Here is a 24,630-nt window from a genome sequence, read left to right as displayed (position 1 = left end):
TATCTCTCATCAATGTGTGTAGTTCAATTCGATCTCCCATCAGCCTCCTCTGTCCTGATCAAATCCAGGGCAACAGGAACCGTTGGGGCTATGGCGCGGACAGGACAATCCCAATATTCACCTTTCCTGTTAGAACTATTCCATGAGAAAGTTTAGACCACAACTTTGGGCGTGTAGTTGTGGCCGAACACTTAAGGTGTTGGCGTAGAGATCCTTTGGGGCTCCCCGCCCAGGGTGGTAACCTGCTGGCTATGATTTCTTCGCTGGCGATTTTAAATGACTTCCTGTTGGTTGCATTATCGCTCAAACTTCACAAAACCCGTCTCAATAAAGACCCGTTTTCTCATGTCTGGGAATTGATTGCCATGCAGGAAACTCGGGTTCTGAACAAACAACGTACCAGACTCACAACGTCAGCTCTGTTTCCCTTTCCACAGATGCTGCTCGACCCGTTGGCTTTCTGCAGTATTCTCTGTGTTTATTAGGCACAAGTGCTGCTTTTCATTCAAGAACTTCAATCCCTGTCCTCTGGTAACTGACTCTGGTCAGTGGCAATTGGTTCTTCTGATCATTAAACTGCCCATTCCCACCGCTTCTTCCTCCATCGTGACCAACAGCCCCAGGAAATCTCCAGTTTTCCTTCTTTGCTCCAAAGCGAACATTCTCCACCTTGGGAATGTCTCCCCAAAATGGAAATTCCTCATCCCTGGACATGAGGCAAGGCGTACAATTGGAAGAGATTTTGGCAAAATATTGTCAGTTAGGAAATGGAAAAATGTTCAAATGTTCATGAAGCAACACAGAAATCCCAGTCTCCAGCTTTGTGAACCTTTAGAAACACTTTGCGAAGCGGATTTCGAGGAGAATGAAAGATGACCGGTCCGATTGAGCAGAGACAGTCCAGACACCGTCCCCTTGTTGACGAGGCCGGGAGGTTGACTCTGATGTTCTTGGCACATGAACTGATCTGAGACAATGAAAGAATTGTCGTTCCTGCACATCATGAATTCAAACCCCTTCTCCCCTGCGAGCCAACGAGAGAACTCGGGAACAGGCAAAACACTGAAAGGCTGGAAGGGCGACGGCCCCGGAGTAAGAAAGCTAGTTCCTCGTGACATGGATGTGTCTGCAGACTGTCCCCGGTATCTCCACAAGAGATCTCCCAGGCTTGATTATGGAAAAGTAAAACTGATAGACGACAATTGTAATTCTCGGCGGGGAGGCTGAAGTATAAAATCACCAGGCGATGGTGCAGCCCAAGTCAGTGCCTGTCTCTGTGGCGCAATTGGTCAGCGCGTTCGGCTGTTAACCGAAAGGTTGGTGGTTCGAGCCCACCCAGGGGCGGTGTGTTCGCTGCCCTTCTTTGGCTTCGAAGCTGTGCGCTTTTAATGGCGTCAGGAAAATTTTCCCCAAACGGAAATCTTCTCCACAAAGGGGTTTCTGAATTGAATTGATGTCTAACGGAAGGGACTGCGTTTGCTGAGAAGACGAGACCAAAAGAGAAACTAGGCAGGTTTGACAGTACCTGTCGGTGAAAACACAATTTTGAAATGTTGCCTCTGATTCTCTTTCCACAGATGTTGCCTGACCTGCTGAGTTCCTCCTGCAATTTCTAACTGAAAGTTCATTTCATCTTTTGGGGTGAAACACCGAAATATCTGCAAACACCATGTGCCGATATTTAACCCTTTCGAATCACTGTGAAGTGATTGGATTCAAACAAACTCTGCGATGATTCACTCTTTCTCAGCTCCATAGGCAGACAGGCCTGGGAAGTCAAGCTGTCAGTGTGGTTCTGTATTCGTGGGCCGAGTGGTTAATGCGATGTACATGAAATCCATTGCGGTTTCCCCTCGCAGGTGTGAACCCTGCCGAGTACAAAATGAGAAATGTCGTCGAAAAGAAAGGGAGCTTGCTCCCCGGCTTCTTCTTTAAGATTCAAATCAGTGGAGGGGGAAAAATATTTCACTCAAATTGGGACTGGTGGGAATCTGCAACCCACTGCCTGTTCGGGTGGAACAAGCAGATACCCGCAGAGCTTCTTTTGAGGCTATGAGCAAAGTGTTTGGAAATGAGACTAGAAGAGTGAGGGGCTTGAAATCGTGATCGAAATGAAGCAGGCACCTGAGGACAAGGGTGTTTCTTTTGCCAGTGAAAGATACTGCTTCACCAAGTTGGGCCTGTGGAAGGGAATCAGTGACGGTGATTATCTTTGGTTGTTCGCCTTGTGAATGAACCCATTGCTGCGCATGTCCGTGCTAACGTCAGAACTCTGCAGCATGGTGGCGTGAGATACGCACAGGGCCGGGGCCAATGGATGATGCATCTGACTCCACCTCCCTGTTTGAAATGCAGCTCACAGCTTCTTCACACACCCCAATTAATCTTTCTCATTGTCCTGTAGCCGGCATACGGTTTGAATTCCCGATCTGCGGGAATGAGAATCCTTTCACTGTCTCGCGTCAGTAAATGTCCCTGAGAACATCTGAGTCAACTCACAGCGCAGTCATATGAGGGGAAGCTGAAATAGCCCCACATGCTGCTCACGGGCACATTTTATTCTCCCCAACTCAACGCCTCAAACACTGCGGCTCCTGGGAGTGGAAAAGAAACAATCACCAAAACCCAGTCCAAGCTCTGTGAATCTTCAGAAAATCAGCAAACGTTCATCCCTTCGGATTTTCTATCCTGGGCTGACAGGGATGGGTTTTGTCACTCTTTTGTAGGACATTGCAAGTGGATGTTTTGCAAACATGCACTACAATGCAATCTGATTAATCAGGACCTGGATGTTTTCGGTCTTTGAATGTATGTGTTGTGCTCCAGAACTTTGCTGTTCACAGTTTATAATACTTATCTTCCCAGTCCCCTGTATCACTTGTCGAAAATGTTTAATTTGTGTCTTGTAATCCTTTCACTGTCTGCTAATGAGGATAGCGTTTCCGTGTTTTACCTAAATTATCTTGACCTTGCATACCTCAAGCCTCAAGCGAATTTCACGAGAAACCTTCTCCAGTTCAAAAGCCAACTGTTCATGATGGCTCTGTTCCTTGTCACGTGTCCAATTTCAGATCGATGTTGTTAATGTCCCTTCTACTCCTTCAGATCCAGGTTTCGCTCACAGGGCTAGAACAGAACTGTCACCAAATACATTTACCAATCTACGTTCATCCTATCGATTGTATTAGCATCATCAACACTTCTCATCAAAATAACTCGAGAGACTTTCATCACAATTTTCTGTGAACAGTCATACATTAGCTTTGCTGAATGAACCCCAAATTTCTTGAAGTGGCTCCTTATTTTCGGCCCTGATTATTAATCTCTCTACGCATGGGAATGGATCCTTCCCAGCCGCTCTATCTCTCATCAATGTGTGTAGTTCAATTCGATCTCCCATCAGCCTCCTCTGTCCTGATCAAATCCAGGGCAACAGGAACCGTTGGGGCTATGGCGCGGACAGGACAATCCCAATACTCACCTTTCCTGTTAGAACTATTCCATGAGAAAGTTTAGACCACAACTTTGGGCGTGTAGTTGTGGCCGAACACTTAAGGTGTTGGCGTAGAGATCCTTTGGGGCTCCCCGCCCAGGGTGGTAACCTGCTGGCTATGATTTCTTCGCTGGCGATTTTAAATGACTTCCTGTTGGTTGCATTATCGCTCAAACTTCACAAAACCCGTCTCAATAAAGACCCGTTTTCTCATGTCTGGGAATTGATTGCCATGCAGGAAACTCGGGTTCTGAACAAGCAACGTACCAGACTCACAACGTCAGCTCTGTTTCCCTTTCCACAGATGCTGCTCGACCCGTTGGCTTTCTGCAGTATTCTCTGTGTTTATTAGGCACAAGTGCTGCTTTTCATTCAAGAACTTCAATCCCTGTCCTCTGGTAACTGACTCTGGTCAGTGGCAATTGGTTCTTCTGATCATTAAACTGCCCATTCCCACCGCTTCTTCCTCCATCGTGACCAACAGCCCCAGGAAATCTCCAGTTTTCCTTCTTTGCTCCAAAGCGAACATTCTCCACCTTGGGAATGTCTCCCCAAAATGGAAATTCCTCATCCCTGGACATGAGGCAAGGCGTACAATTGGAAGAGATTTTGGCAAAATATTGTCAGTTAGGAAATGGAAAAATGTTCAAATGTTCATGAAGCAACACAGAAATCCCAGTCTCCAGCTTTGTGAACCTTTAGAAACACTTTGCGAAGCGGATTTCGAGGAGAATGAAAGATGACCGGTCCGATTGAGCAGAGACAGTCCAGACCCCGTCCCCTTGTTGACGAGGCCGGGAGGTTGACTCTGATGTTCTTGGCACATGAACTGATCTGAGACAATGAAAGAATTGTCGTTCCTGCACATCATGAATTCAAACCCCTTCTCCCCTGCGAGCCAACGAGAGAACTCGGAAACAGGCAAAACACTGAAAGGCTGGAAGGGCGACGGCCCCGGAGTAAGAAAGCTAGTTCCTCGTGACATGGATGTGTCTGCAGACTGTCCCCGGTATCTCCACAAGAGATCTCCCAGGCTTGATTATGGAAAAGTAAAACTGATAGACGACAACTGTAATTCTCGGCGGGGAGGCTGAATTATAAAATCACCAGGCGATGTGCAGCCCATGTCAGCGCCTGTCTCTGTGGCGCAATTGGTCCGCGCGTTCGGCTGTTAACCGGAAGGTTGGTGGTTCTAGCCCACCCAGGGGCGGTGTGTTCGCTGCCCTTCTTTGGCTTCGAAGCTGTGCGCTTTTAATGGCGTCAGGAAAATTTTCCCCCAACGGAAATCTTCTCCACAAAGGGGTTTCTGAATTGAATTGATGTCTAACGGAAGGGACTGCGTTTGCTGAGAAGACGAGACCAAAAGAGAAACTAGGCAGGTTTGACAGTACCTGTCGGTGAAAACACAATTTTGAAATGTTGCCTCTGATTCTCTTTCCACAGATGTTGCCTGACCTGCTGAGTTCCTCCTGCAATTTCTAACTGAAAGTTCATTTCATCTTTTGGGGTGAAACACCGAAATATCTGCAAACACCATGTGCCGATATTTAACCCTTTCGAATCACTGTGAAGTGATTGGATTCAAACAAACTCTGCGATGATTCACTCTTTCTCAGCTCCATAGGCAGACAGGCCTGGGAAGTCAAGCTGTCAGTGTGGTTCTGTATTCGTGGGCCGAGTGGTTAATGCGATGTACATGAAATCCATTGCGGTTTCCCCTCGCAGGTGTGAACCCTGCCGAGTACAAAATGAGAAATGTCGTCGAAAAGAAAGGGAGCTTGCTCCCCGGCTTCTTCTTTAAGATTCAAATCAGTGGAGGGGGAAAAATATTTCACTCAAATTGGGACTGGTGGGAATCTGCAACCCACTGCCTGTTCGGGTGGAACAAGCAGATACCCGCAGAGCTTCTTTTGAGGCTATGAGCAAAGTGTTTGGAAATGAGACTAGAAGAGTGAGGTGCTTGAAATCGTGATCGAAATGAAGCAGGCACCTGAGGACAAGGGTGTTTCCTTTGCCAGTGAAAGATACTGCTTCACCAAGTTGGGCCTGTGGAAGGGAATCAGTGACGGTGATTATCTTTGGTTGTTCGCCTTGTGAATGAACCCATTGCTGCGCATGTCCGTGCTAACGTCAGAACTCTGCAGCATGGTGGCGTGAGATACGCACAGGGCCGGGGCCAATGGATGATGCATCTGACTCCACCTCCCTGTTTGAAATGCAGCTCACAGCTTCTTCACACACCCCAATTAATCTTTCTCATTGTCCTGTAGCCGGCATACGGTTTGAATTCCCGATCTGCGGGAATGAGAATCCTTTCACTGTCTCGCGTCAGTAAATGTCCCTGAGAACATCTGAGTCAACTCACAGCGCAGTCATATGAGGGGAAGCTGAAATAGCCCCACATGCTGCTCACGGGCACATTTTATTTTCCCCAACTCAACGCCTCAAACACTGCGGCTCCTGGGAGTGGAAAAGAAACAATCACCAAAACCCAGTCCAAGCTCTGTGAATCTTCAGAAAATCAGCAAACGTTCATCCCTTCGGATTTTCTATCCTGGGCTGACAGGGATGGGTTTTGTCACTCTTTTGTAGGACATTGCAAGTGGATGTTTTGCAAACATGCACTACAATGCAATCTGATTAATCAGGCCCTGGATGTTTTCGGTCTTTGAATGTATGTGTTGTGCTCCAGAACTTTGCTGTTCACAGTTTATAATACTTATCTTCCCAGTCCCCTGTATCACTTGTCGAAAATGTTTAATTTGTGTCTTGTAATCCTTTCACTGTCTGCTAATGAGGATAGCGTTTCCGTGTTTTACCTAAATTATCTTGACCTTGCATACCTCAAGCCTCAAGCGAATTTCACGAGAAACCTTCTCCAGTTCAAAAGCCAACTGTTCATGATGGCTCTGTTCCTTGTCACGTGTCCAATTTCAGATCGATGTTGTTAATGTCCCTTCTACTCCTTCAGATCCAGGTTTCGCTCACAGGGCTAGAACAGAACTGTCACCAAATACATTGACCAATCTACGTTCATCCTATCGATTGTATTAGCATCATCAACACTTCTCATCAAAATAACTCGAGAGACTTTCATCACAATTTTCTGTGAACAGTCATACATTAGCTTTGCTGAATGAACCCCAAATTTCTTGAAGTGGCTCCTTATTTTCGGCCCTGATTATTAATCTCTCTACGCATGGGAATGGATCCTTCCCAGCCGCTCTATCTCTCATCAATGTGTGTAGTTCAATTCGATCTCCCATCAGCCTCCTCTGTCCTGATCAAATCCAGGGCAACAGGAACCGTTGGGGCTATGGCGCGGACAGGACAATCCCAATACTCACCTTTCCTGTTAGAACTATTCCATGAGAAAGTTTAGACCACAACTTTGGGCGTGTAGTTGTGGCCGAACACTTAAGGTGTTGGCGTAGAGATCCTTTGGGGCTCCCCGCCCAGGGTGGTAACCTGCTGGCTATGATTTCTTCGCTGGCGATTTTAAATGACTTCCTGTTGGTTGCATTATCGCTCAAACTTCACAAAACCCGTCTCAATAAAGACCCGTTTTCTCATGTCTGGGAATTGATTGCCATGCAGGAAACTCGGGTTCTGAACAAACAACGTACCAGACTCACAACGTCAGCTCTGTTTCCCTTTCCACAGATGCTGCTCGACCCGTTGGCTTTCTGCAGTATTCTCTGTGTTTATTAGGCACAAGTGCTGCTTTTCATTCAAGAACTTCAATCCCTGTCCTCTGGTAACTGACTCTGGTCAGTGGCAATTGGTTCTTCTGATCATTAAACTGCCCATTCCCACCGCTTCTTCCTCCATCGTGACCAACAGCCCCAGGAAATCTCCAGTTTTCCTTCTTTGCTCCAAAGCGAACATTCTCCACCTTGGGAATGTCTCCCCAAAATGGAAATTCCTCATCCCTGGACATGAGGCAAGGCGTACAATTGGAAGAGATTTTGGCAAAATATTGTCAGTTAGGAAATGGAAAAATGTTCAAATGTTCATGAAGCAACACAGAAATCCCAGTCTCCAGCTTTGTGAACCTTTAGAAACACTTTGCGAAGCGGATTTCGAGGAGAATGAAAGATGACCGGTCCGATTGAGCAGAGACAGTCCAGACACCGTCCCCTTGTTGACGAGGCCGGGAGGTTGACTCTGATGTTCTTGGCACATGAACTGATCTGAGACAATGAAAGAATTGTCGTTCCTGCACATCATGAATTCAAACCCCTTCTCCCCTGCGAGCCAACGAGAGAACTCGGGAACAGGCAAAACACTGAAAGGCTGGAAGGGCGACGGCCCCGGAGTAAGAAAGCTAGTTCCTCGTGACATGGATGTGTCTGCAGACTGTCCCCGGTATCTCCACAAGAGATCTCCCAGGCTTGATTATGGAAAAGTAAAACTGATAGACGACAATTGTAATTCTCGGCGGGGAGGCTGAAGTATAAAATCACCAGGCGATGGTGCAGCCCAAGTCAGCGCCTGTCTCTGTGGCGCAATTGGTCAGCGCGTTCGGCTGTTAACCGAAAGGTTGGTGGTTCGAGCCCACCCAGGGGCGGTGTGTTCGCTGCCCTTCTTTGGCTTCGAAGCTGTGCGCTTTTAATGGCGTCAGGAAAATTTTCCCCCAACGGAAATCTTCTCCACAAAGGGGTTTCTGAATTGAATTGATGTCTAACGGAAGGGACTGCGTTTGCTGAGAAGACGAGACCAAAAGAGAAACTAGGCAGGTTTGACAGTACCTGTCGGTGAAAACACAATTTTGAAATGTTGCCTCTGATTCTCTTTCCACAGATGTTGCCTGACCTGCTGAGTTCCTCCTGCAATTTCTAACTGAAAGTTCATTTCATCTTTTGGGGTGAAACACCGAAATATCTGCAAACACCATGTGCCGATATTTAACCCTTTCGAATCACTGTGAAGTGATTGGATTCAAACAAACTCTGCGATGATTCACTCTTTCTCAGCTCCATAGGCAGACAGGCCTGGGAAGTCAAGCTGTCAGTGTGGTTCTGTATTCGTGGGCCGAGTGGTTAATGCGATGTACATGAAATCCATTGCGGTTTCCCCTCGCAGGTGTGAACCCTGCCGAGTACAAAATGAGAAATGTCGTCGAAAAGAAAGGGAGCTTGCTCCCCGGCTTCTTCTTTAAGATTCAAATCAGTGGAGGGGGAAAAATATTTCACTCAAATTGGGACTGGTGGGAATCTGCAACCCACTGCCTGTTCGGGTGGAACAAGCAGATACCCGCAGAGCTTCTTTTGAGGCTCTGAGCAAAGTGTTTGGAAATGAGACTAGAACAGTGAGGTGCTTGAAATCGTGATCGAAATGAAGCAGGCACCTGAGGACAAGGGTGTTTCTTTTGCCAGTGAAAGATACTGCTTCACCAAGTTGGGCCTGTGGAAGGGAATCAGTGACGGTGATTATCTTTGGTTGTTCGCCTTGTGAATGAACCCATTGCTGCGCATGTCCGTGCTAACGTCAGAACTCTGCAGCATGGTGGCGTGAGATACGCACAGGGCCGGGGCCAATGGATGATGCATCTGACTCCACCTCCCTGTTTGAAATGCAGCTCACAGCTTCTTCACACACCCCAATTAATCTTTCTCATTGTCCTGTAGCCGGCATACGGTTTGAATTCCCGATCTGCGGGAATGAGAATCCTTTCACTGTCTCGCGTCAGTAAATGTCCCTGAGAACATATGAGTCAACTCACAGCGCAGTCATATGAGGGGAAGCTGAAATAGCCCCACATGCTGCTCACGGGCACATTTTATTCTCCCCAACTCAACGCCTCAAACACTGCGGCTCCTGGGAGTGGAAAAGAAACAATCACCAAAACCCAGTCCAAGCTCTGTGAATCTTCAGAAAATCAGCAAACGTTCATCCCTTCGGATTTTCTATCCTGGGCTGACAGGGATGGGTTTTGTCACTCTTTTGTAGGACATTGCAAGTGGATGTTTTGCAAACATGCACTACAATGCAATCTGATTAATCAGGACCTGGATGTTTTCGGTCTTTGAATGTATGTGTTGTGCTCCAGAACTTTGCTGTTCACAGTTTATAATACTTATCTTCCCAGTCCCCTGTATCACTTGTCGAAAATGTTTAATTTGTGTCTTGTAATCCTTTCACTGTCTGCTAATGAGGATAGCGTTTCCGTGTTTTACCTAAATTATCTTGACCTTGCATACCTCAAGCCTCAAGCGAATTTCACGAGAAACCTTCTCCAGTTCAAAAGCCAACTGTTCATGATGGCTCTGTTCCTTGTCACGTGTCCAATTTCAGATCGATGTTGTTAATGTCCCTTCTACTCCTTCAGATCCAGGTTTCGCTCACAGGGCTAGAACAGAACTGTCACCAAATACATTTACCAATCTACGTTCATCCTATCGATTGTATTAGCATCATCAACACTTCTCATCAAAATAACTCGAGAGACTTTCATCACAATTTTCTGTGAACAGTCATACATTAGCTTTGCTGAATGAACCCCAAATTTCTTGAAGTGGCTCCTTATTTTCGGCCCTGATTATTAATCTCTCTACGCATGGGAATGGATCCTTCCCAGCCGCTCTATCTCTCATCAATGTGTGTAGTTCAATTCGATCTCCCATCAGCCTCCTCTGTCCTGATCAAATCCAGGGCAACAGGAACCGTTGGGGCTATGGCGCGGACAGGACAATCCCAATACTCACCTTTCCTGTTAGAACTATTCCATGAGAAAGTTTAGACCACAACTTTGGGCGTGTAGTTGTGGCCGAACACTTAAGGTGTTGGCGTAGAGATCCTTTGGGGCTCCCCGCCCAGGGTGGTAACCTGCTGGCTATGATTTCTTCGCTGGCGATTTTAAATGACTTCCTGTTGGTTGCATTATCGCTCAAACTTCACAAAACCCGTCTCAATAAAGACCCGTTTTCTCATGTCTGGGAATTGATTGCCATGCAGGAAACTCGGGTTCTGAACAAACAACGTACCAGACTCACAACGTCAGCTCTGTTTCCCTTTCCACAGATGCTGCTCGACCCGTTGGCTTTCTGCAGTATTCTCTGTGTTTATTAGGCACAAGTGCTGCTTTTCATTCAAGAACTTCAATCCCTGTCCTCTGGTAACTGACTCTGGTCAGTGGCAATTGGTTCTTCTGATCATTAAACTGCCCATTCCCACCGCTTCTTCCTCCATCGTGACCAACAGCCCCAGGAAATCTCCAGTTTTCCTTCTTTGCTCCAAAGCGAACATTCTCCACCTTGGGAATGTCTCCCCAAAATGGAAATTCCTCATCCCTGGACATGAGGCAAGGCGTACAATTGGAAGAGATTTTGGCAAAATATTGTCAGTTAGGAAATGGAAAAATGTTCAAATGTTCATGAAGCAACACAGAAATCCCAGTCTCCAGCTTTGTGAACCTTTAGAAACACTTTGCGAAGCGGATTTCGAGGAGAATGAAAGATGACCGGTCCGATTGAGCAGAGACAGTCCAGACACCGTCCCCTTGTTGACGAGGCCGGGAGGTTGACTCTGATGTTCTTGGCACATGAACTGATCTGAGACAATGAAAGAATTGTCGTTCCTGCACATCATGAATTCAAACCCCTTCTCCCCTGCGAGCCAACGAGAGAACTCGGGAACAGGCAAAACACTGAAAGGCTGGAAGGGCGACGGCCCCGGAGTAAGAAAGCTAGTTCCTCGTGACATGGATGTGTCTGCAGACTGTCCCCGGTATCTCCACAAGAGATCTCCCAGGCTTGATTATGGAAAAGTAAAACTGATAGACGACAATTGTAATTCTCGGCGGGGAGGCTGAAGTATAAAATCACCAGGCGATGGTGCAGCCCAAGTCAGCGCCTGTCTCTGTGGCGCAATTGGTCAGCGCGTTCGGCTGTTAACCGAAAGGTTGGTGGTTCGAGCCCACCCAGGGGCGGTGTGTTCGCTGCCCTTCTTTGGCTTCGAAGCTGTGCGCTTTTAATGGCGTCAGGAAAATTTTCCCCCAACGGAAATCTTCTCCACAAAGGGGTTTCTGAATTGAATTGATGTCTAACGGAAGGGACTGCGTTTGCTGAGAAGACGAGACCAAAAGAGAAACTAGGCAGGTTTGACAGTACCTGTCGGTGAAAACACAATTTTGAAATGTTGCCTCTGATTCTCTTTCCACAGATGTTGCCTGACCTGCTGAGTTCCTCCTGCAATTTCTAACTGAAAGTTCATTTCATCTTTTGGGGTGAAACACCGAAATATCTGCAAACACCATGTGCCGATATTTAACCCTTTCGAATCACTGTGAAGTGATTGGATTCAAACAAACTCTGCGATGATTCACTCTTTCTCAGCTCCATAGGCAGACAGGCCTGGGAAGTCAAGCTGTCAGTGTGGTTCTGTATTCGTGGGCCGAGTGGTTAATGCGATGTACATGAAATCCATTGCGGTTTCCCCTCGCAGGTGTGAACCCTGCCGAGTACAAAATGAGAAATGTCGTCGAAAAGAAAGGGAGCTTGCTCCCCGGCTTCTTCTTTAAGATTCAAATCAGTGGAGGGGGAAAAATATTTCACTCAAATTGGGACTGGTGGGAATCTGCAACCCACTGCCTGTTCGGGTGGAACAAGCAGATACCCGCAGAGCTTCTTTTGAGGCTATGAGCAAAGTGTTTGGAAATGAGACTAGAAGAGTGAGGTGCTTGAAATCGTGATCGAAATGAAGCAGGCACCTGAGGACAAGGGTGTTTCCTTTGCCAGTGAAAGATACTGCTTCACCAAGTTGGGCCTGTGGAAGGGAATCAGTGACGGTGATTATCTTTGGTTGTTCGCCTTGTGAATGAACCCATTGCTGCGCATGTCCGTGCTAACGTCAGAACTCTGCAGCATGGTGGCGTGAGATACGCACAGGGCCGGGGCCAATGGATGATGCATCTGACTCCACCTCCCTGTTTGAAATGCAGCTCACAGCTTCTTCACACACCCCAATTAATCTTTCTCATTGTCCTGTAGCCGGCATACGGTTTGAATTCCCGATCTGCGGGAATGAGAATCCTTTCACTGTCTCGCGTCAGTAAATGTCCCTGAGAACATCTGAGTCAACTCACAGCGCAGTCATATGAGGGGAAGCTGAAATAGCCCCACATGCTGCTCACGGGCACATTTTATTCTCCCCAACTCAACGCCTCAAACACTGCGGCTCCTGGGAGTGGAAAAGAAACAATCACCAAAACCCAGTCCAAGCTCTGTGAATCTTCAGAAAATCAGCAAACGTTCATCCCTTCGGATTTTCTATCCTGGGCTGACAGGGATGGGTTTTGTCACTCTTTTGTAGGACATTGCAAGTGGATGTTTTGCAAACATGCACTACAATGCAATCTGATTAATCAGGCCCTGGATGTTTTCGGTCTTTGAATGTATGTGTTGTGCTCCAGAACTTTGCTGTTCACAGTTTATAATACTTATCTTCCCAGTCCCCTGTATCACTTGTCGAAAATGTTTAATTTGTGTCTTGTAATCCTTTCACTGTCTGCTAATGAGGATAGCGTTTCCGTGTTTTACCTAAATTATCTTGACCTTGCATACCTCAAGCCTCAAGCGAATTTCACGAGAAACCTTCTCCAGTTCAAAAGCCAACTGTTCATGATGGCTCTGTTCCTTGTCACGTGTCCAATTTCAGATCGATGTTGTTAATGTCCCTTCTACTCCTTCAGATCCAGGTTTCGCTCACAGGGCTAGAACAGAACTGTCACCAAATACATTTACCAATCTACGTTCATCCTATCGATTGTATTAGCATCATCAACACTTCTCATCAAAATAACTCGAGAGACTTTCATCACAATTTTCTGTGAACAGTCATACATTAGCTTTGCTGAATGAACCCCAAATTTCTTGAAGTGGCTCCTTATTTTCGGCCCTGATTATTAATCTCTCTACACATGGGAATGGATCCTTCCCAGCCGCTCTATCTCTCATCAATGTGTGTAGTTCAATTCGATCTCCCATCAGCCTCCTCTGTCCTGATCAAATCCAGGGCAACAGGAACCGTTGGGGCTATGGCGCGGACAGGACAATCCCAATACTCACCTTTCCTGTTAGAACTATTCCATGAGAAAGTTTAGACCACAACTTTGGGCGTGTAGTTGTGGCCGAACACTTAAGGTGTTGGCGTAGAGATCCTTTGGGGCTCCCCGCCCAGGGTGGTAACCTGCTGGCTATGATTTCTTCGCTGGCGATTTTAAATGACTTCCTGTTGGTTGCATTGTCGCTCAAACTTCACAAAACCCGTCTCAATAAAGACCCGTTTTCTCATGTCTGGGAATTGATTGCCATGCAGGAAACTCGGGTTCTGAACAAACAACGTACCAGACTCACAACGTCAGCTCTGTTTCCCTTTCCACAGATGCTGCTCGACCCGTTGGCTTTCTGCAGTATTCTCTGTGTTTATTAGGCACAAGTGCTGCTTTTCATTCAAGAACTTCAATCCCTGTCCTCTGGTAACTGACTCTGGTCAGTGGCAATTGGTTCTTCTGATCATTAAACTGCCCATTCCCACCGCTTCTTCCTCCATCGTGACCAACAGCCCCAGGAAATCTCCAGTTTTCCTTCTTTGCTCCAAAGCGAACATTCTCCACCTTGGGAATGTCTCCCCAAAATGGAAATTCCTCATCCCTGGACATGAGGCAAGGCGTACAATTGGAAGAGATTTTGGCAAAATATTGTCAGTTAGGAAATGGAAAAATGTTCAAATGTTCATGAAGCAACACAGAAATCCCAGTCTCCAGCTTTGTGAACCTTTAGAAACACTTTGCGAAGCGGATTTCGAGGAGAATGAAAGATGACCGGTCCGATTGAGCAGAGACAGTCCAGACACCGTCCCCTTGTTGACGAGGCCGGGAGGTTGACTCTGATGTTCTTGGCACATGAACTGATCTGAGACAATGAAAGAATTGTCGTTCCTGCACATCATGAATTCAAACCCCTTCTCCCCTGCGAGCCAACGAGAGAACTCGGGAACAGGCAAAACACTGAAAGGCTGGAAGGGCGACGGCCCCGGAGTAAGAAAGCTAGTTCCTCGTGACATGGATGTGTCTGCAGACTGTCCCCGGTATCTCCACAAGAGATCTCCCAGGCTTGATTATGGAAAAGTAAAACTGATAGACGACAATTGTAATTCTCGGCGGGGAGGCTGAAGTATAAAATCACCAGGCGATGGTGCAGCCCAAGTCAGCGCCTGTCTCTGTGGCGCAATTGGTCAGCGCGTTCGGCTGTTAACCGAAAGGTTGGTGGTTCGAGCCCACCCAGGGGCGGTGTGTTCGCTGCCCTTCTTTGGCTTCGAAGCTGTGCGCTTTTAATGGCGTCAGGAAAATTTTCCCCCAACGGAAATCTTCTCCACAAAGGGGTTTCTGAATTGAATTGATGTCTAATGGAAGGGACTGCGTTTGCTGAGAAGACGAGACCAAAAGAGAAACTAGGCAGGTTTGACAGTACCTGTCGGTGAAAACACAATTTTGAAATGTTGCCTCTGATTCTCTTTCCACAGATGTTGCCTGACCTGCTGAGTTCCTCCTGCAATTTCTAACTGAAAGTTCATTTCATCTTTTGGGGTGAAACACCGAAATATCTGCAAACACCATGTGCCGATATTTAACCCTTTCGAATCACTGTGAAGTGATTGGATTCAAACAAACTCTGCGATGATTCACTCTTTCTCAGCTCCATAGGCAGACAGGCCTGGGAAGTCAAGCTGTCAGTGTGGTTCTGTATTCGTGGGCCGAGTGGTTAATGCGATGTACATGAAATCCATTGCGGTTTCCCCTCGCAGGTGTGAACCCTGCCGAGTACAAAATGAGAAATGTCGTCGAAAAGAAAGGGAGCTTGCTCCCCGGCTTCTTCTTTAAGATTCAAATCAGTGGAGGGGGAAAAATATTTCACTCAAATTGGGACTGGTGGGAATCTGCAACCCACTGCCTGTTCGGGTGGAACAAGCAGATACCCGCAGAGCTTCTTTTGAGGCTATGAGCAAAGTGTTTGGAAATGAGACTAGAAGAGTGAGGTGCTTGAAATCGTGATCGAAATGAAGCAGGCACCTGAGGACAAGGGTGTTTCCTTTGCCAGTGAAAGATACTGCTTCACCAAGTTGGGCCTGTGGAAGGGAATCAGTGACGGTGATTATCTTTGGTTGTTCGCCTTGTGAATGAACCCATTGCTGCGCATGTCCGTGCTAACGTCAGAACTCTGCAGCATGGTGGCGTGAGATACGCACAGGGCCGGGGCCAATGGATGATGCATCTGACTCCACCTCCCTGTTTGAAATGCAGCTCACAGCTTCTTCACACACCCCAATTAATCTTTCTCATTGTCCTGTAGCCGGCATACGGTTTGAATTCCCGATCTGCGGGAATGAGAATCCTTTCACTGTCTCGCGTCAGTAAATGTCCCTGAGAACATCTGAGTCAACTCACAGCGCAGTCATATGAGGGGAAGCTGAAATAGCCCCACATGCTGCTCACGGGCACATTTTATTCTCCCCAACTCAACGCCTCAAACACTGCGGCTCCTGGGAGTGGAAAAGAAACAATCACCAAAACCCAGTCCAAGCTCTGTGAATCTTCAGAAAATCAGCAAACGTTCATCCCTTCGGATTTTCTATCCTGGGCTGACAGGGATGGGTTTTGTCACTCTTTTGTAGGACATTGCAAGTGGATGTTTTGCAAACATGCACTACAATGCAATCTGATTAATCAGGCCCTGGATGTTTTCGGTCTTTGAATGTATGTGTTGTGCTCCAGAACTTTGCTGTTCACAGTTTATAATACTTATCTTCCCAGTCCCCTGTATCACTTGTCGAAAATGTTTAATTTGTGTCTTGTAATCCTTTCACTGTCTGCTAATGAGGATAGCGTTTCCGTGTTTTACCTAAATTATCTTGACCTTGCATACCTCAAGCCTCAAGCGAATTTCACGAGAAACCTTCTCCAGTTCAAAAGCCAACTGTTCATGATGGCTCTGTTCCTTGTCACGTGTCCAATTTCAGATCGATGTTGTTAATGTCCCTTCTACTCCTTCAGATCCAGGTTTCGCTCACAGGGCTAGAACAGAACTGTCACCAAATACATTGACCAATCTACGTTCATCCTATCGATTGTATTAGCATCATCAACACTTCTCATCAAAATAACTCGAGAGACTTTCATCACAATTTTCTGTGAACAGTCATACATTAGCTTTGCTGAATGAACCCCAAATTTCTTGAAGTGGCTCCTTATTTTCGGCCCTGATTATTAATCTCTCTACGCATGGGAATGGATCCTTCCCAGCCGCTCTATCTCTCATCAATGTGTGTAGTTCAATTCGATCTCCCATCAGCCTCCTCTGTCCTGATCAAATCCAGGGCAACAGGAACCGTTGGGGCTATGGCGCGGACAGGACAATCCCAATACTCACCTTTCCTGTTAGAACTATTCCATGAGAAAGTTTAGACCACAACTTTGGGCGTGTAGTTGTGGCCGAACACTTAAGGTGTTGGCGTAGAGATCCTTTGGGGCTCCCCGCCCAGGGTGGTAACCTGCTGGCTATGATTTCTTCGCTGGCGATTTTAAATGACTTCCTGTTGGTTGCATTATCGCTCAAACTTCACAAAACCCGTCTCAATAAAGACCCGTTTTCTCATGTCTGGGAATTGATTGCCATGCAGGAAACTCGGGTTCTGAACAAACAACGTACCAGACTCACAACGTCAGCTCTGTTTCCCTTTCCACAGATGCTGCTCGACCCGTTGGCTTTCTGCAGTATTCTCTGTGTTTATTAGGCACAAGTGCTGCTTTTCATTCAAGAACTTCAATCCCTGTCCTCTGGTAACTGACTCTGGTCAGTGGCAATTGGTTCTTCTGATCATTAAACTGCCCATTCCCACCGCTTCTTCCTCCATCGTGACCAACAGCCCCAGGAAATCTCCAGTTTTCCTTCTTTGCTCCAAAGCGAACATTCTCCACCTTGGGAATGTCTCCCCAAAATGGAAATTCCTCATCCCTGGACATGAGGCAAGGCGTACAATTGGAAGAGATTTTGGCAAAATATTGTCAGTTAGGAAATGGAAAAATGTTCAAATGTTCATGAAGCAACACAGAAATCCCAGTCTCCAGCTTTGTGAACCTTTAGAAACACTTTGCGAAGCGGATTTCGAGGAGAATGAAAGATGACCGGTCCGATTGAGCAGAGACAGTCCAGACACCGTCCCCTTGTTGACGAGGCCGGGAGGTTGACTCTGATGTTCTTGGCACATGAACTGATCTGAGACAATGAAAGAATTGTCGTTCCTGCACATCATGAATTCAAACCCCTTCTCCCCTGCGAGCCAACGAGAGAACTCGGGAACAGGCAAAACACTGAAAGGCTGGAAGGGCGACGGCCCCGGAGTAAGAAAGCTAGTTCCTCGTGACATGGATGTGTCTGCAGACTGTCCCCGGTATCTCCACAAGAGATCTCCCAGGCTTGATTATGGAAAAGTAAAACTGATAGACGACAATTGTAATTCTCGGCGGGGAGGCTGAAGTATAAAATCACCAGGCGATGGTGCAGCCCAAGTCAGCGCCTGTCTCTGTGGCGCAATTGGTCAGCGCGTTCGGCTGTTAACCGAAAGGTTGGTGGTTCGAGCCCACCCAGGGGCGGTGTGTTCGCTGCCCTTCTTTGGCTTCGAAGCTGTGCGCTTTTAATGGCGTCAGGAAAATTTTCCCCCAACGGAAATCTTCTCCACAAAGGGGTTTCTGAATTGAATTGATGTCTAACGGAAGGGACTGCGTTTGCTGAGAAGACGAGACCAAAAGAGAAACTAGGCAGGTTTGACAGTACCTGTCGGTGAAAACACAATTTTGAAATGTTGCCTCTGATTCTCTTTCCACAGATGTTGCCTGACCTGCTGAGTTCCTCCTGCAATTTCTAACTGAAAGTTCATTTCATCTTTTGGGGTGAAACACCGAAATATCTGCAAACACCATGTGCCGATATTTAACCCTTTCGAATCACTGTGAAGTGATTGGATTCAAACAAACTCTGCGATGATTCACTCTTTCTCAGCTCCATAGGCAGACAGGCCTGGGAAGTCAAGCTGTCAGTGTGGTTCTGTATTCGTGGGCCGAGTGGTTAATGCGATGTACATGAAATCCATTGCGGTTTCCCCTCGCAGGTGTGAACCCTGCCGAGTACAAAATGAGAAATGTCGTCGAAAAGAAAGGGAGCTTGCTCCCCGGCTTCTTCTTTAAGATTCAAATCAGTGGAGGGGGAAAAATATTTCACTCAAATTGGGACTGGTGGGAATCTGCAACCCACTGCCTGTTCGGGTGGAACAAGCAGATACCCGCAGAGCTTCTTTTGAGGCTCTGAGCAAAGTGTTTGGAAATGAGACTAGAACAGTGAGGTGCTTGAAATCGTGATCGAAATGAAGCAGGCACCTGAGGACAAGGGTGTTTCTTTTGCCAGTGAAAGATACTGCTTCACCAAGTTGGGCCTGTGGAAGGGAATCAGTGACGGTGATTATCTTTGGTTGTTCGCCTTGTGAATGAACCCATTGCTGCGCATGTCCGTGCTAACGTCAGAACTCTGCAGCATGGTGGCGTGAGATACGCACAGGGCCGGGGCCAATGGATGATGCATCTGACTCCACCTCCCTGTTTGAAATGCAGCTCACAGCTTCTTCACACACCCCAATTAATCTTTCTCATTGTCCTGTAGCCGGCATACGGTTTGAATTCCCGATCTGCGGGAATGAGAATCCTTTCACTGTCTCGCGTCAGTAAATGTCCCTGAGAACATCTGAGTCAACTCACAGCGCAGTCATATGAGGGGAAGCTGAAATAGCCCCACATGCTGCTCACGGGCACATTTTATTCTCCCCAACTCAACGCCTCAAACACTGCGGCTCCTGGGAGTGGAAAAGAAACAATCACCAAAACCCAGTCCAAGCTCTGTGAATCTTCAGAAAATCAGCAAACGTTCATCCCTTCGGATTTTCTATCCTGGGCTGACAGGGATGGGTTTTGTCACTCTTTTGTAGGACATTGCAAGTGGATGTTTTGCAAACATGCACTACAATGCAATCTGATTAATCAGGACCTGGATGTTTTCGGTCTTTGAATGTATGTGTTGTGCTCCAGAACTTTGCTGTTCACAGTTTATAATACTTATCTTCCCAGTCCCCTGTATCACTTGTCGAAAATGTTTAATTTGTGTCTTGTAATCCTTTCACTGTCTGCTAATGAGGATAGCGTTTCCGTGTTTTACCTAAATTATCTTGACCTTGCATACCTCAAGCCTCAAGCGAATTTCACGAGAAACCTTCTCCAGTTCAAAAGCCAACTGTTCATGATGGCTCTGTTCCTTGTCACGTGTCCAATTTCAGATCGATGTTGTTAATGTCCCTTCTACTCCTTCAGATCCAGGTTTCGCTCACAGGGCTAGAACAGAACTGTCACCAAATACATTTACCAATCTACGTTCATCCTATCGATTGTATTAGCATCATCAACACTTCTCATCAAAATAACTCGAGAGACTTTCATCACAATTTTCTGTGAACAGTCATACATTAGCTTTGCTGAATGAACCCCAAATTTCTTGAAGTGGCTCCTTATTTTCGGCCCTGATTATTAATCTCTCTACGCATGGGAATGGATCCTTCCCAGCCGCTCTATCTCTCATCAATGTGTGTAGTTCAATTCGATCTCCCATCAGCCTCCTCTGTCCTGATCAAATCCAGGGCAACAGGAACCGTTGGGGCTATGGCGCGGACAGGACAATCCCAATACTCACCTTTCCTGTTAGAACTATTCCATGAGAAAGTTTAGACCACAACTTTGGGCGTGTAGTTGTGGCCGAACACTTAAGGTGTTGGCGTAGAGATCCTTTGGGGCTCCCCGCCCAGGGTGGTAACCTGCTGGCTATGATTTCTTCGCTGGCGATTTTAAATGACTTCCTGTTGGTTGCATTATCGCTCAAACTTCACAAAACCCGTCTCAATAAAGACCCGTTTTCTCATGTCTGGGAATTGATTGCCATGCAGGAAACTCGGGTTCTGAACAAACAACGTACCAGACTCACAACGTCAGCTCTGTTTCCCTTTCCACAGATGCTGCTCGACCCGTTGGCTTTCTGCAGTATTCTCTGTGTTTATTAGGCACAAGTGCTGCTTTTCATTCAAGAACTTCAATCCCTGTCCTCTGGTAACTGACTCTGGTCAGTGGCAATTGGTTCTTCTGATCATTAAACTGCCCATTCCCACCGCTTCTTCCTCCATCGTGACCAACAGCCCCAGGAAATCTCCAGTTTTCCTTCTTTGCTCCAAAGCGAACATTCTCCACCTTGGGAATGTCTCCCCAAAATGGAAATTCCTCATCCCTGGACATGAGGCAAGGCGTACAATTGGAAGAGATTTTGGCAAAATATTGTCAGTTAGGAAATGGAAAAATGTTCAAATGTTCATGAAGCAACACAGAAATCCCAGTCTCCAGCTTTGTGAACCTTTAGAAACACTTTGCGAAGCGGATTTCGAGGAGAATGAAAGATGACCGGTCCGATTGAGCAGAGACAGTCCAGACACCGTCCCCTTGTTGACGAGGCCGGGAGGTTGACTCTGATGTTCTTGGCACATGAACTGATCTGAGACAATGAAAGAATTGTCGTTCCTGCACATCATGAATTCAAACCCCTTCTCCCCTGCGAGCCAACGAGAGAACTCGGGAACAGGCAAAACACTGAAAGGCTGGAAGGGCGACGGCCCCGGAGTAAGAAAGCTAGTTCCTCGTGACATGGATGTGTCTGCAGACTGTCCCCGGTATCTCCACAAGAGATCTCCCAGGCTTGATTATGGAAAAGTAAAACTGATAGACGACAATTGTAATTCTCGGCGGGGAGGCTGAAGTATAAAATCACCAGGCGATGGTGCAGCCCAAGTCAGCGCCTGTCTCTGTGGCGCAATTGGTCAGCGCGTTCGGCTGTTAACCGAAAGGTTGGTGGTTCGAGCCCACCCAGGGGCGGTGTGTTCGCTGCCCTTCTTTGGCTTCGAAGCTGTGCGCTTTTAATGGCGTCAGGAAAATTTTCCCCCAACGGAAATCTTCTCCACAAAGGGGTTTCTGAATTGAATTGATGTCTAACGGAAGGGACTGCGTTTGCTGAGAAGACGAGACCAAAAGAGAAACTAGGCAGGTTTGACAGTACCTGTCGGTGAAAACACAATTTTGAAATGTTGCCTCTGATTCTCTTTCCACAGATGTTGCCTGACCTGCTGAGTTCCTCCTGCAATTTCTAACTGAAAGTTCATTTCATCTTTTGGGGTGAAACACCGAAATATCTGCAAACACCATGTGCCGATATTTAACCCTTTCGAATCACTGTGAAGTGATTGGATTCAAACAAACTCTGCGATGATTCACTCTTTCTCAGCTCCATAGGCAGACAGGCCTGGGAAGTCAAGCTGTCAGTGTGGTTCTGTATTCGTGGGCCGAGTGGTTAATGCGATGTACATGAAATCCATTGCGGTTTCCCCTCGCAGGTGTGAACCCTGCCGAGTACAAAATGAGAAATGTCGTCGAAAAGAAAGGGAGCTTGCTCCCCGGCTTCTTCTTTAAGATTCAAATCAGTGGAGGGGGAAAAATATTTCACTCAAATTGGGACTGGTGGGAATCTGCAACCCACTGCCTGTTCGGGTGGAACAAGCAGATACCCGCAGAGCTTCTTTTGAGGCTCTGAGCAAAGTGTTTGGAAATGAGACTAGAACAGTGAGGTGCTTGAAATCGTGATCGAAATGAAGCAGGCACCTGAGGACAAGGGTGTTTCTTTTGCCAGTGAAAGATACTGCTTCACCAAGTTGGGCCTGTGGAAGGGAATCAGTGACGGTGATTATCTTTGGTTGTTCGCCTTGTGAATGAACCCATTGCTGCGCATGTCCGTGCTAACGTCAGAACTCTGCAGCATGGTGGCGTGAGATACGCACAGGGCCGGGGCCAATGGATGATGCATCTGACTCCACCTCCCTGTTTGAAATGCAGCTCACAGCTTCTTCACACACCCCAATTAATCTTTCTCATTGTCCTGTAGCCGGCATACGGTTTGAATTCCCGATCTGCGGGAATGAGAATCCTTTCACTGTCTCGCGTCAGTAAATGTCCCTGAGAACATCTGAGTCAACTCACAGCGCAGTCATATGAGGGGAAGCTGAAATAGCCCCACATGCTGCTCACGGGCACATTTTATTCTCCCCAACTCAACGCCTCAAACACTGCGGCTCCTGGGAGTGGAAAAGAAACAATCACCAAAACCCAGTCCAAGCTCTGTGAATCTTCAGAAAATCAGCAAACGTTCATCCCTTCGGATTTTCTATCCTGGGCTGACAGGGATGGGTTTTGTCACTCTTTTGTAGGACATTGCAAGTGGATGTTTTGCAAACATGCACTACAATGCAATCTGATTAATCAGGACCTGGATGTTTTCGGTCTTTGAATGTATGTGTTGTGCTCCAGAACTTTGCTGTTCACAGTTTATAATACTTATCTTCCCAGTCCCCTGTATCACTTGTCGAAAATGTTTAATTTGTGTCTTGTAATCCTTTCACTGTCTGCTAATGAGGATAGCGTTTCCGTGTTTTACCTAAATTATCTTGACCTTGCATACCTCAAGCCTCAAGCGAATTTCACGAGAAACCTTCTCCAGTTCAAAAGCCAACTGTTCATGATGGCTCTGTTCCTTGTCACGTGTCCAATTTCAGATCGATGTTGTTAATGTCCCTTCTACTCCTTCAGATCCAGGTTTCGCTCACAGGGCTAGAACAGAACTGTCACCAAATACATTTACCAATCTACGTTCATCCTATCGATTGTATTAGCATCATCAACACTTCTCATCAAAATAACTCGAGAGACTTTCATCACAATTTTCTGTGAACAGTCATACATTAGCTTTGCTGAATGAACCCCAAATTTCTTGAAGTGGCTCCTTATTTTCGGCCCTGATTATTAATCTCTCTACACATGGGAATGGATCCTTCCCAGCCGCTCTATCTCTCATCAATGTGTGTAGTTCAATTCGATCTCCCATCAGCCTCCTCTGTCCTGATCAAATCCAGGGCAACAGGAACCGTTGGGGCTATGGCGCGGACAGGACAATCCCAATACTCACCTTTCCTGTTAGAACTATTCCATGAGAAAGTTTAGACCACAACTTTGGGCGTGTAGTTGTGGCCGAACACTTAAGGTGTTGGCGTAGAGATCCTTTGGGGCTCCCCGCCCAGGGTGGTAACCTGCTGGCTATGATTTCTTCGCTGGCGATTTTAAATGACTTCCTGTTGGTTGCATTATCGCTCAAACTTCACAAAACCCGTCTCAATAAAGACCCGTTTTCTCATGTCTGGGAATTGATTGCCATGCAGGAAACTCGGGTTCTGAACAAACAACGTACCAGACTCACAACGTCAGCTCTGTTTCCCTTTCCACAGATGCTGCTCGACCCGTTGGCTTTCTGCAGTATTCTCTGTGTTTATTAGGCACAAGTGCTGCTTTTCATTCAAGAACTTCAATCCCTGTCCTCTGGTAACTGACTCTGGTCAGTGGCAATTGGTTCTTCTGATCATTAAACTGCCCATTCCCACCGCTTCTTCCTCCATCGTGACCAACAGCCCCAGGAAATCTCCAGTTTTCCTTCTTTGCTCCAAAGCGAACATTCTCCACCTTGGGAATGTCTCCCCAAAATGGAAATTCCTCATCCCTGGACATGAGGCAAGGCGTACAATTGGAAGAGATTTTGGCAAAATATTGTCAGTTAGGAAATGGAAAAATGTTCAAATGTTCATGAAGCAACACAGAAATCCCAGTCTCCAGCTTTGTGAACCTTTAGAAACACTTTGCGAAGCGGATTTCGAGGAGAATGAAAGATGACCGGTCCGATTGAGCAGAGACAGTCCAGACACCGTCCCCTTGTTGACGAGGCCGGGAGGTTGACTCTGATGTTCTTGGCACATGAACTGATCTGAGACAATGAAAGAATTGTCGTTCCTGCACATCATGAATTCAAACCCCTTCTCCCCTGCGAGCCAACGAGAGAACTCGGGAACAGGCAAAACACTGAAAGGCTGGAAGGGCGACGGCCCCGGAGTAAGAAAGCTAGTTCCTC

At 46.8% G+C, this 24,630-nt stretch overlaps 6 non-coding genes across 6 annotated transcripts; all 6 read left to right on the top strand.

Moving 5' to 3' along the window:
* Window positions 1-1,270: 1,270 nt before the first annotated feature.
* Window positions 1,271-1,344, top strand: trnan-guu (transfer RNA asparagine (anticodon GUU)). Its single transcript has one exon. It is a non-coding gene; the product is annotated as a tRNA-Asn (tRNA).
* A 6,645-nt stretch (window positions 1,345-7,989) lies between these two features.
* trnan-guu (transfer RNA asparagine (anticodon GUU)) lies at window positions 7,990-8,063 on the top strand. Its single transcript has one exon. It is a non-coding gene; the product is annotated as a tRNA-Asn (tRNA).
* A 3,286-nt stretch (window positions 8,064-11,349) lies between these two features.
* On the top strand, window positions 11,350-11,423 carry trnan-guu (transfer RNA asparagine (anticodon GUU)). Its single transcript has one exon. It is a non-coding gene; the product is annotated as a tRNA-Asn (tRNA).
* A 3,286-nt stretch (window positions 11,424-14,709) lies between these two features.
* On the top strand, window positions 14,710-14,783 carry trnan-guu (transfer RNA asparagine (anticodon GUU)). Its single transcript has one exon. It is a non-coding gene; the product is annotated as a tRNA-Asn (tRNA).
* A 3,286-nt stretch (window positions 14,784-18,069) lies between these two features.
* Window positions 18,070-18,143, top strand: trnan-guu (transfer RNA asparagine (anticodon GUU)). The gene has a single exon. It is a non-coding gene; the product is annotated as a tRNA-Asn (tRNA).
* Window positions 18,144-21,429: 3,286 nt separating this feature from the next.
* On the top strand, window positions 21,430-21,503 carry trnan-guu (transfer RNA asparagine (anticodon GUU)). Its single transcript has one exon. It is a non-coding gene; the product is annotated as a tRNA-Asn (tRNA).
* The last annotated feature ends 3,127 nt before the right edge of the window (window positions 21,504-24,630 follow it).

This window comes from Chiloscyllium punctatum, chromosome 36, assembly GCF_047496795.1.
Source record: "Chiloscyllium punctatum isolate Juve2018m chromosome 36, sChiPun1.3, whole genome shotgun sequence".
Lineage (NCBI taxonomy): Eukaryota > Metazoa > Chordata > Chondrichthyes > Orectolobiformes > Hemiscylliidae > Chiloscyllium > Chiloscyllium punctatum.
This window is presented reverse-complemented; position numbering and strand designations above follow the sequence as displayed.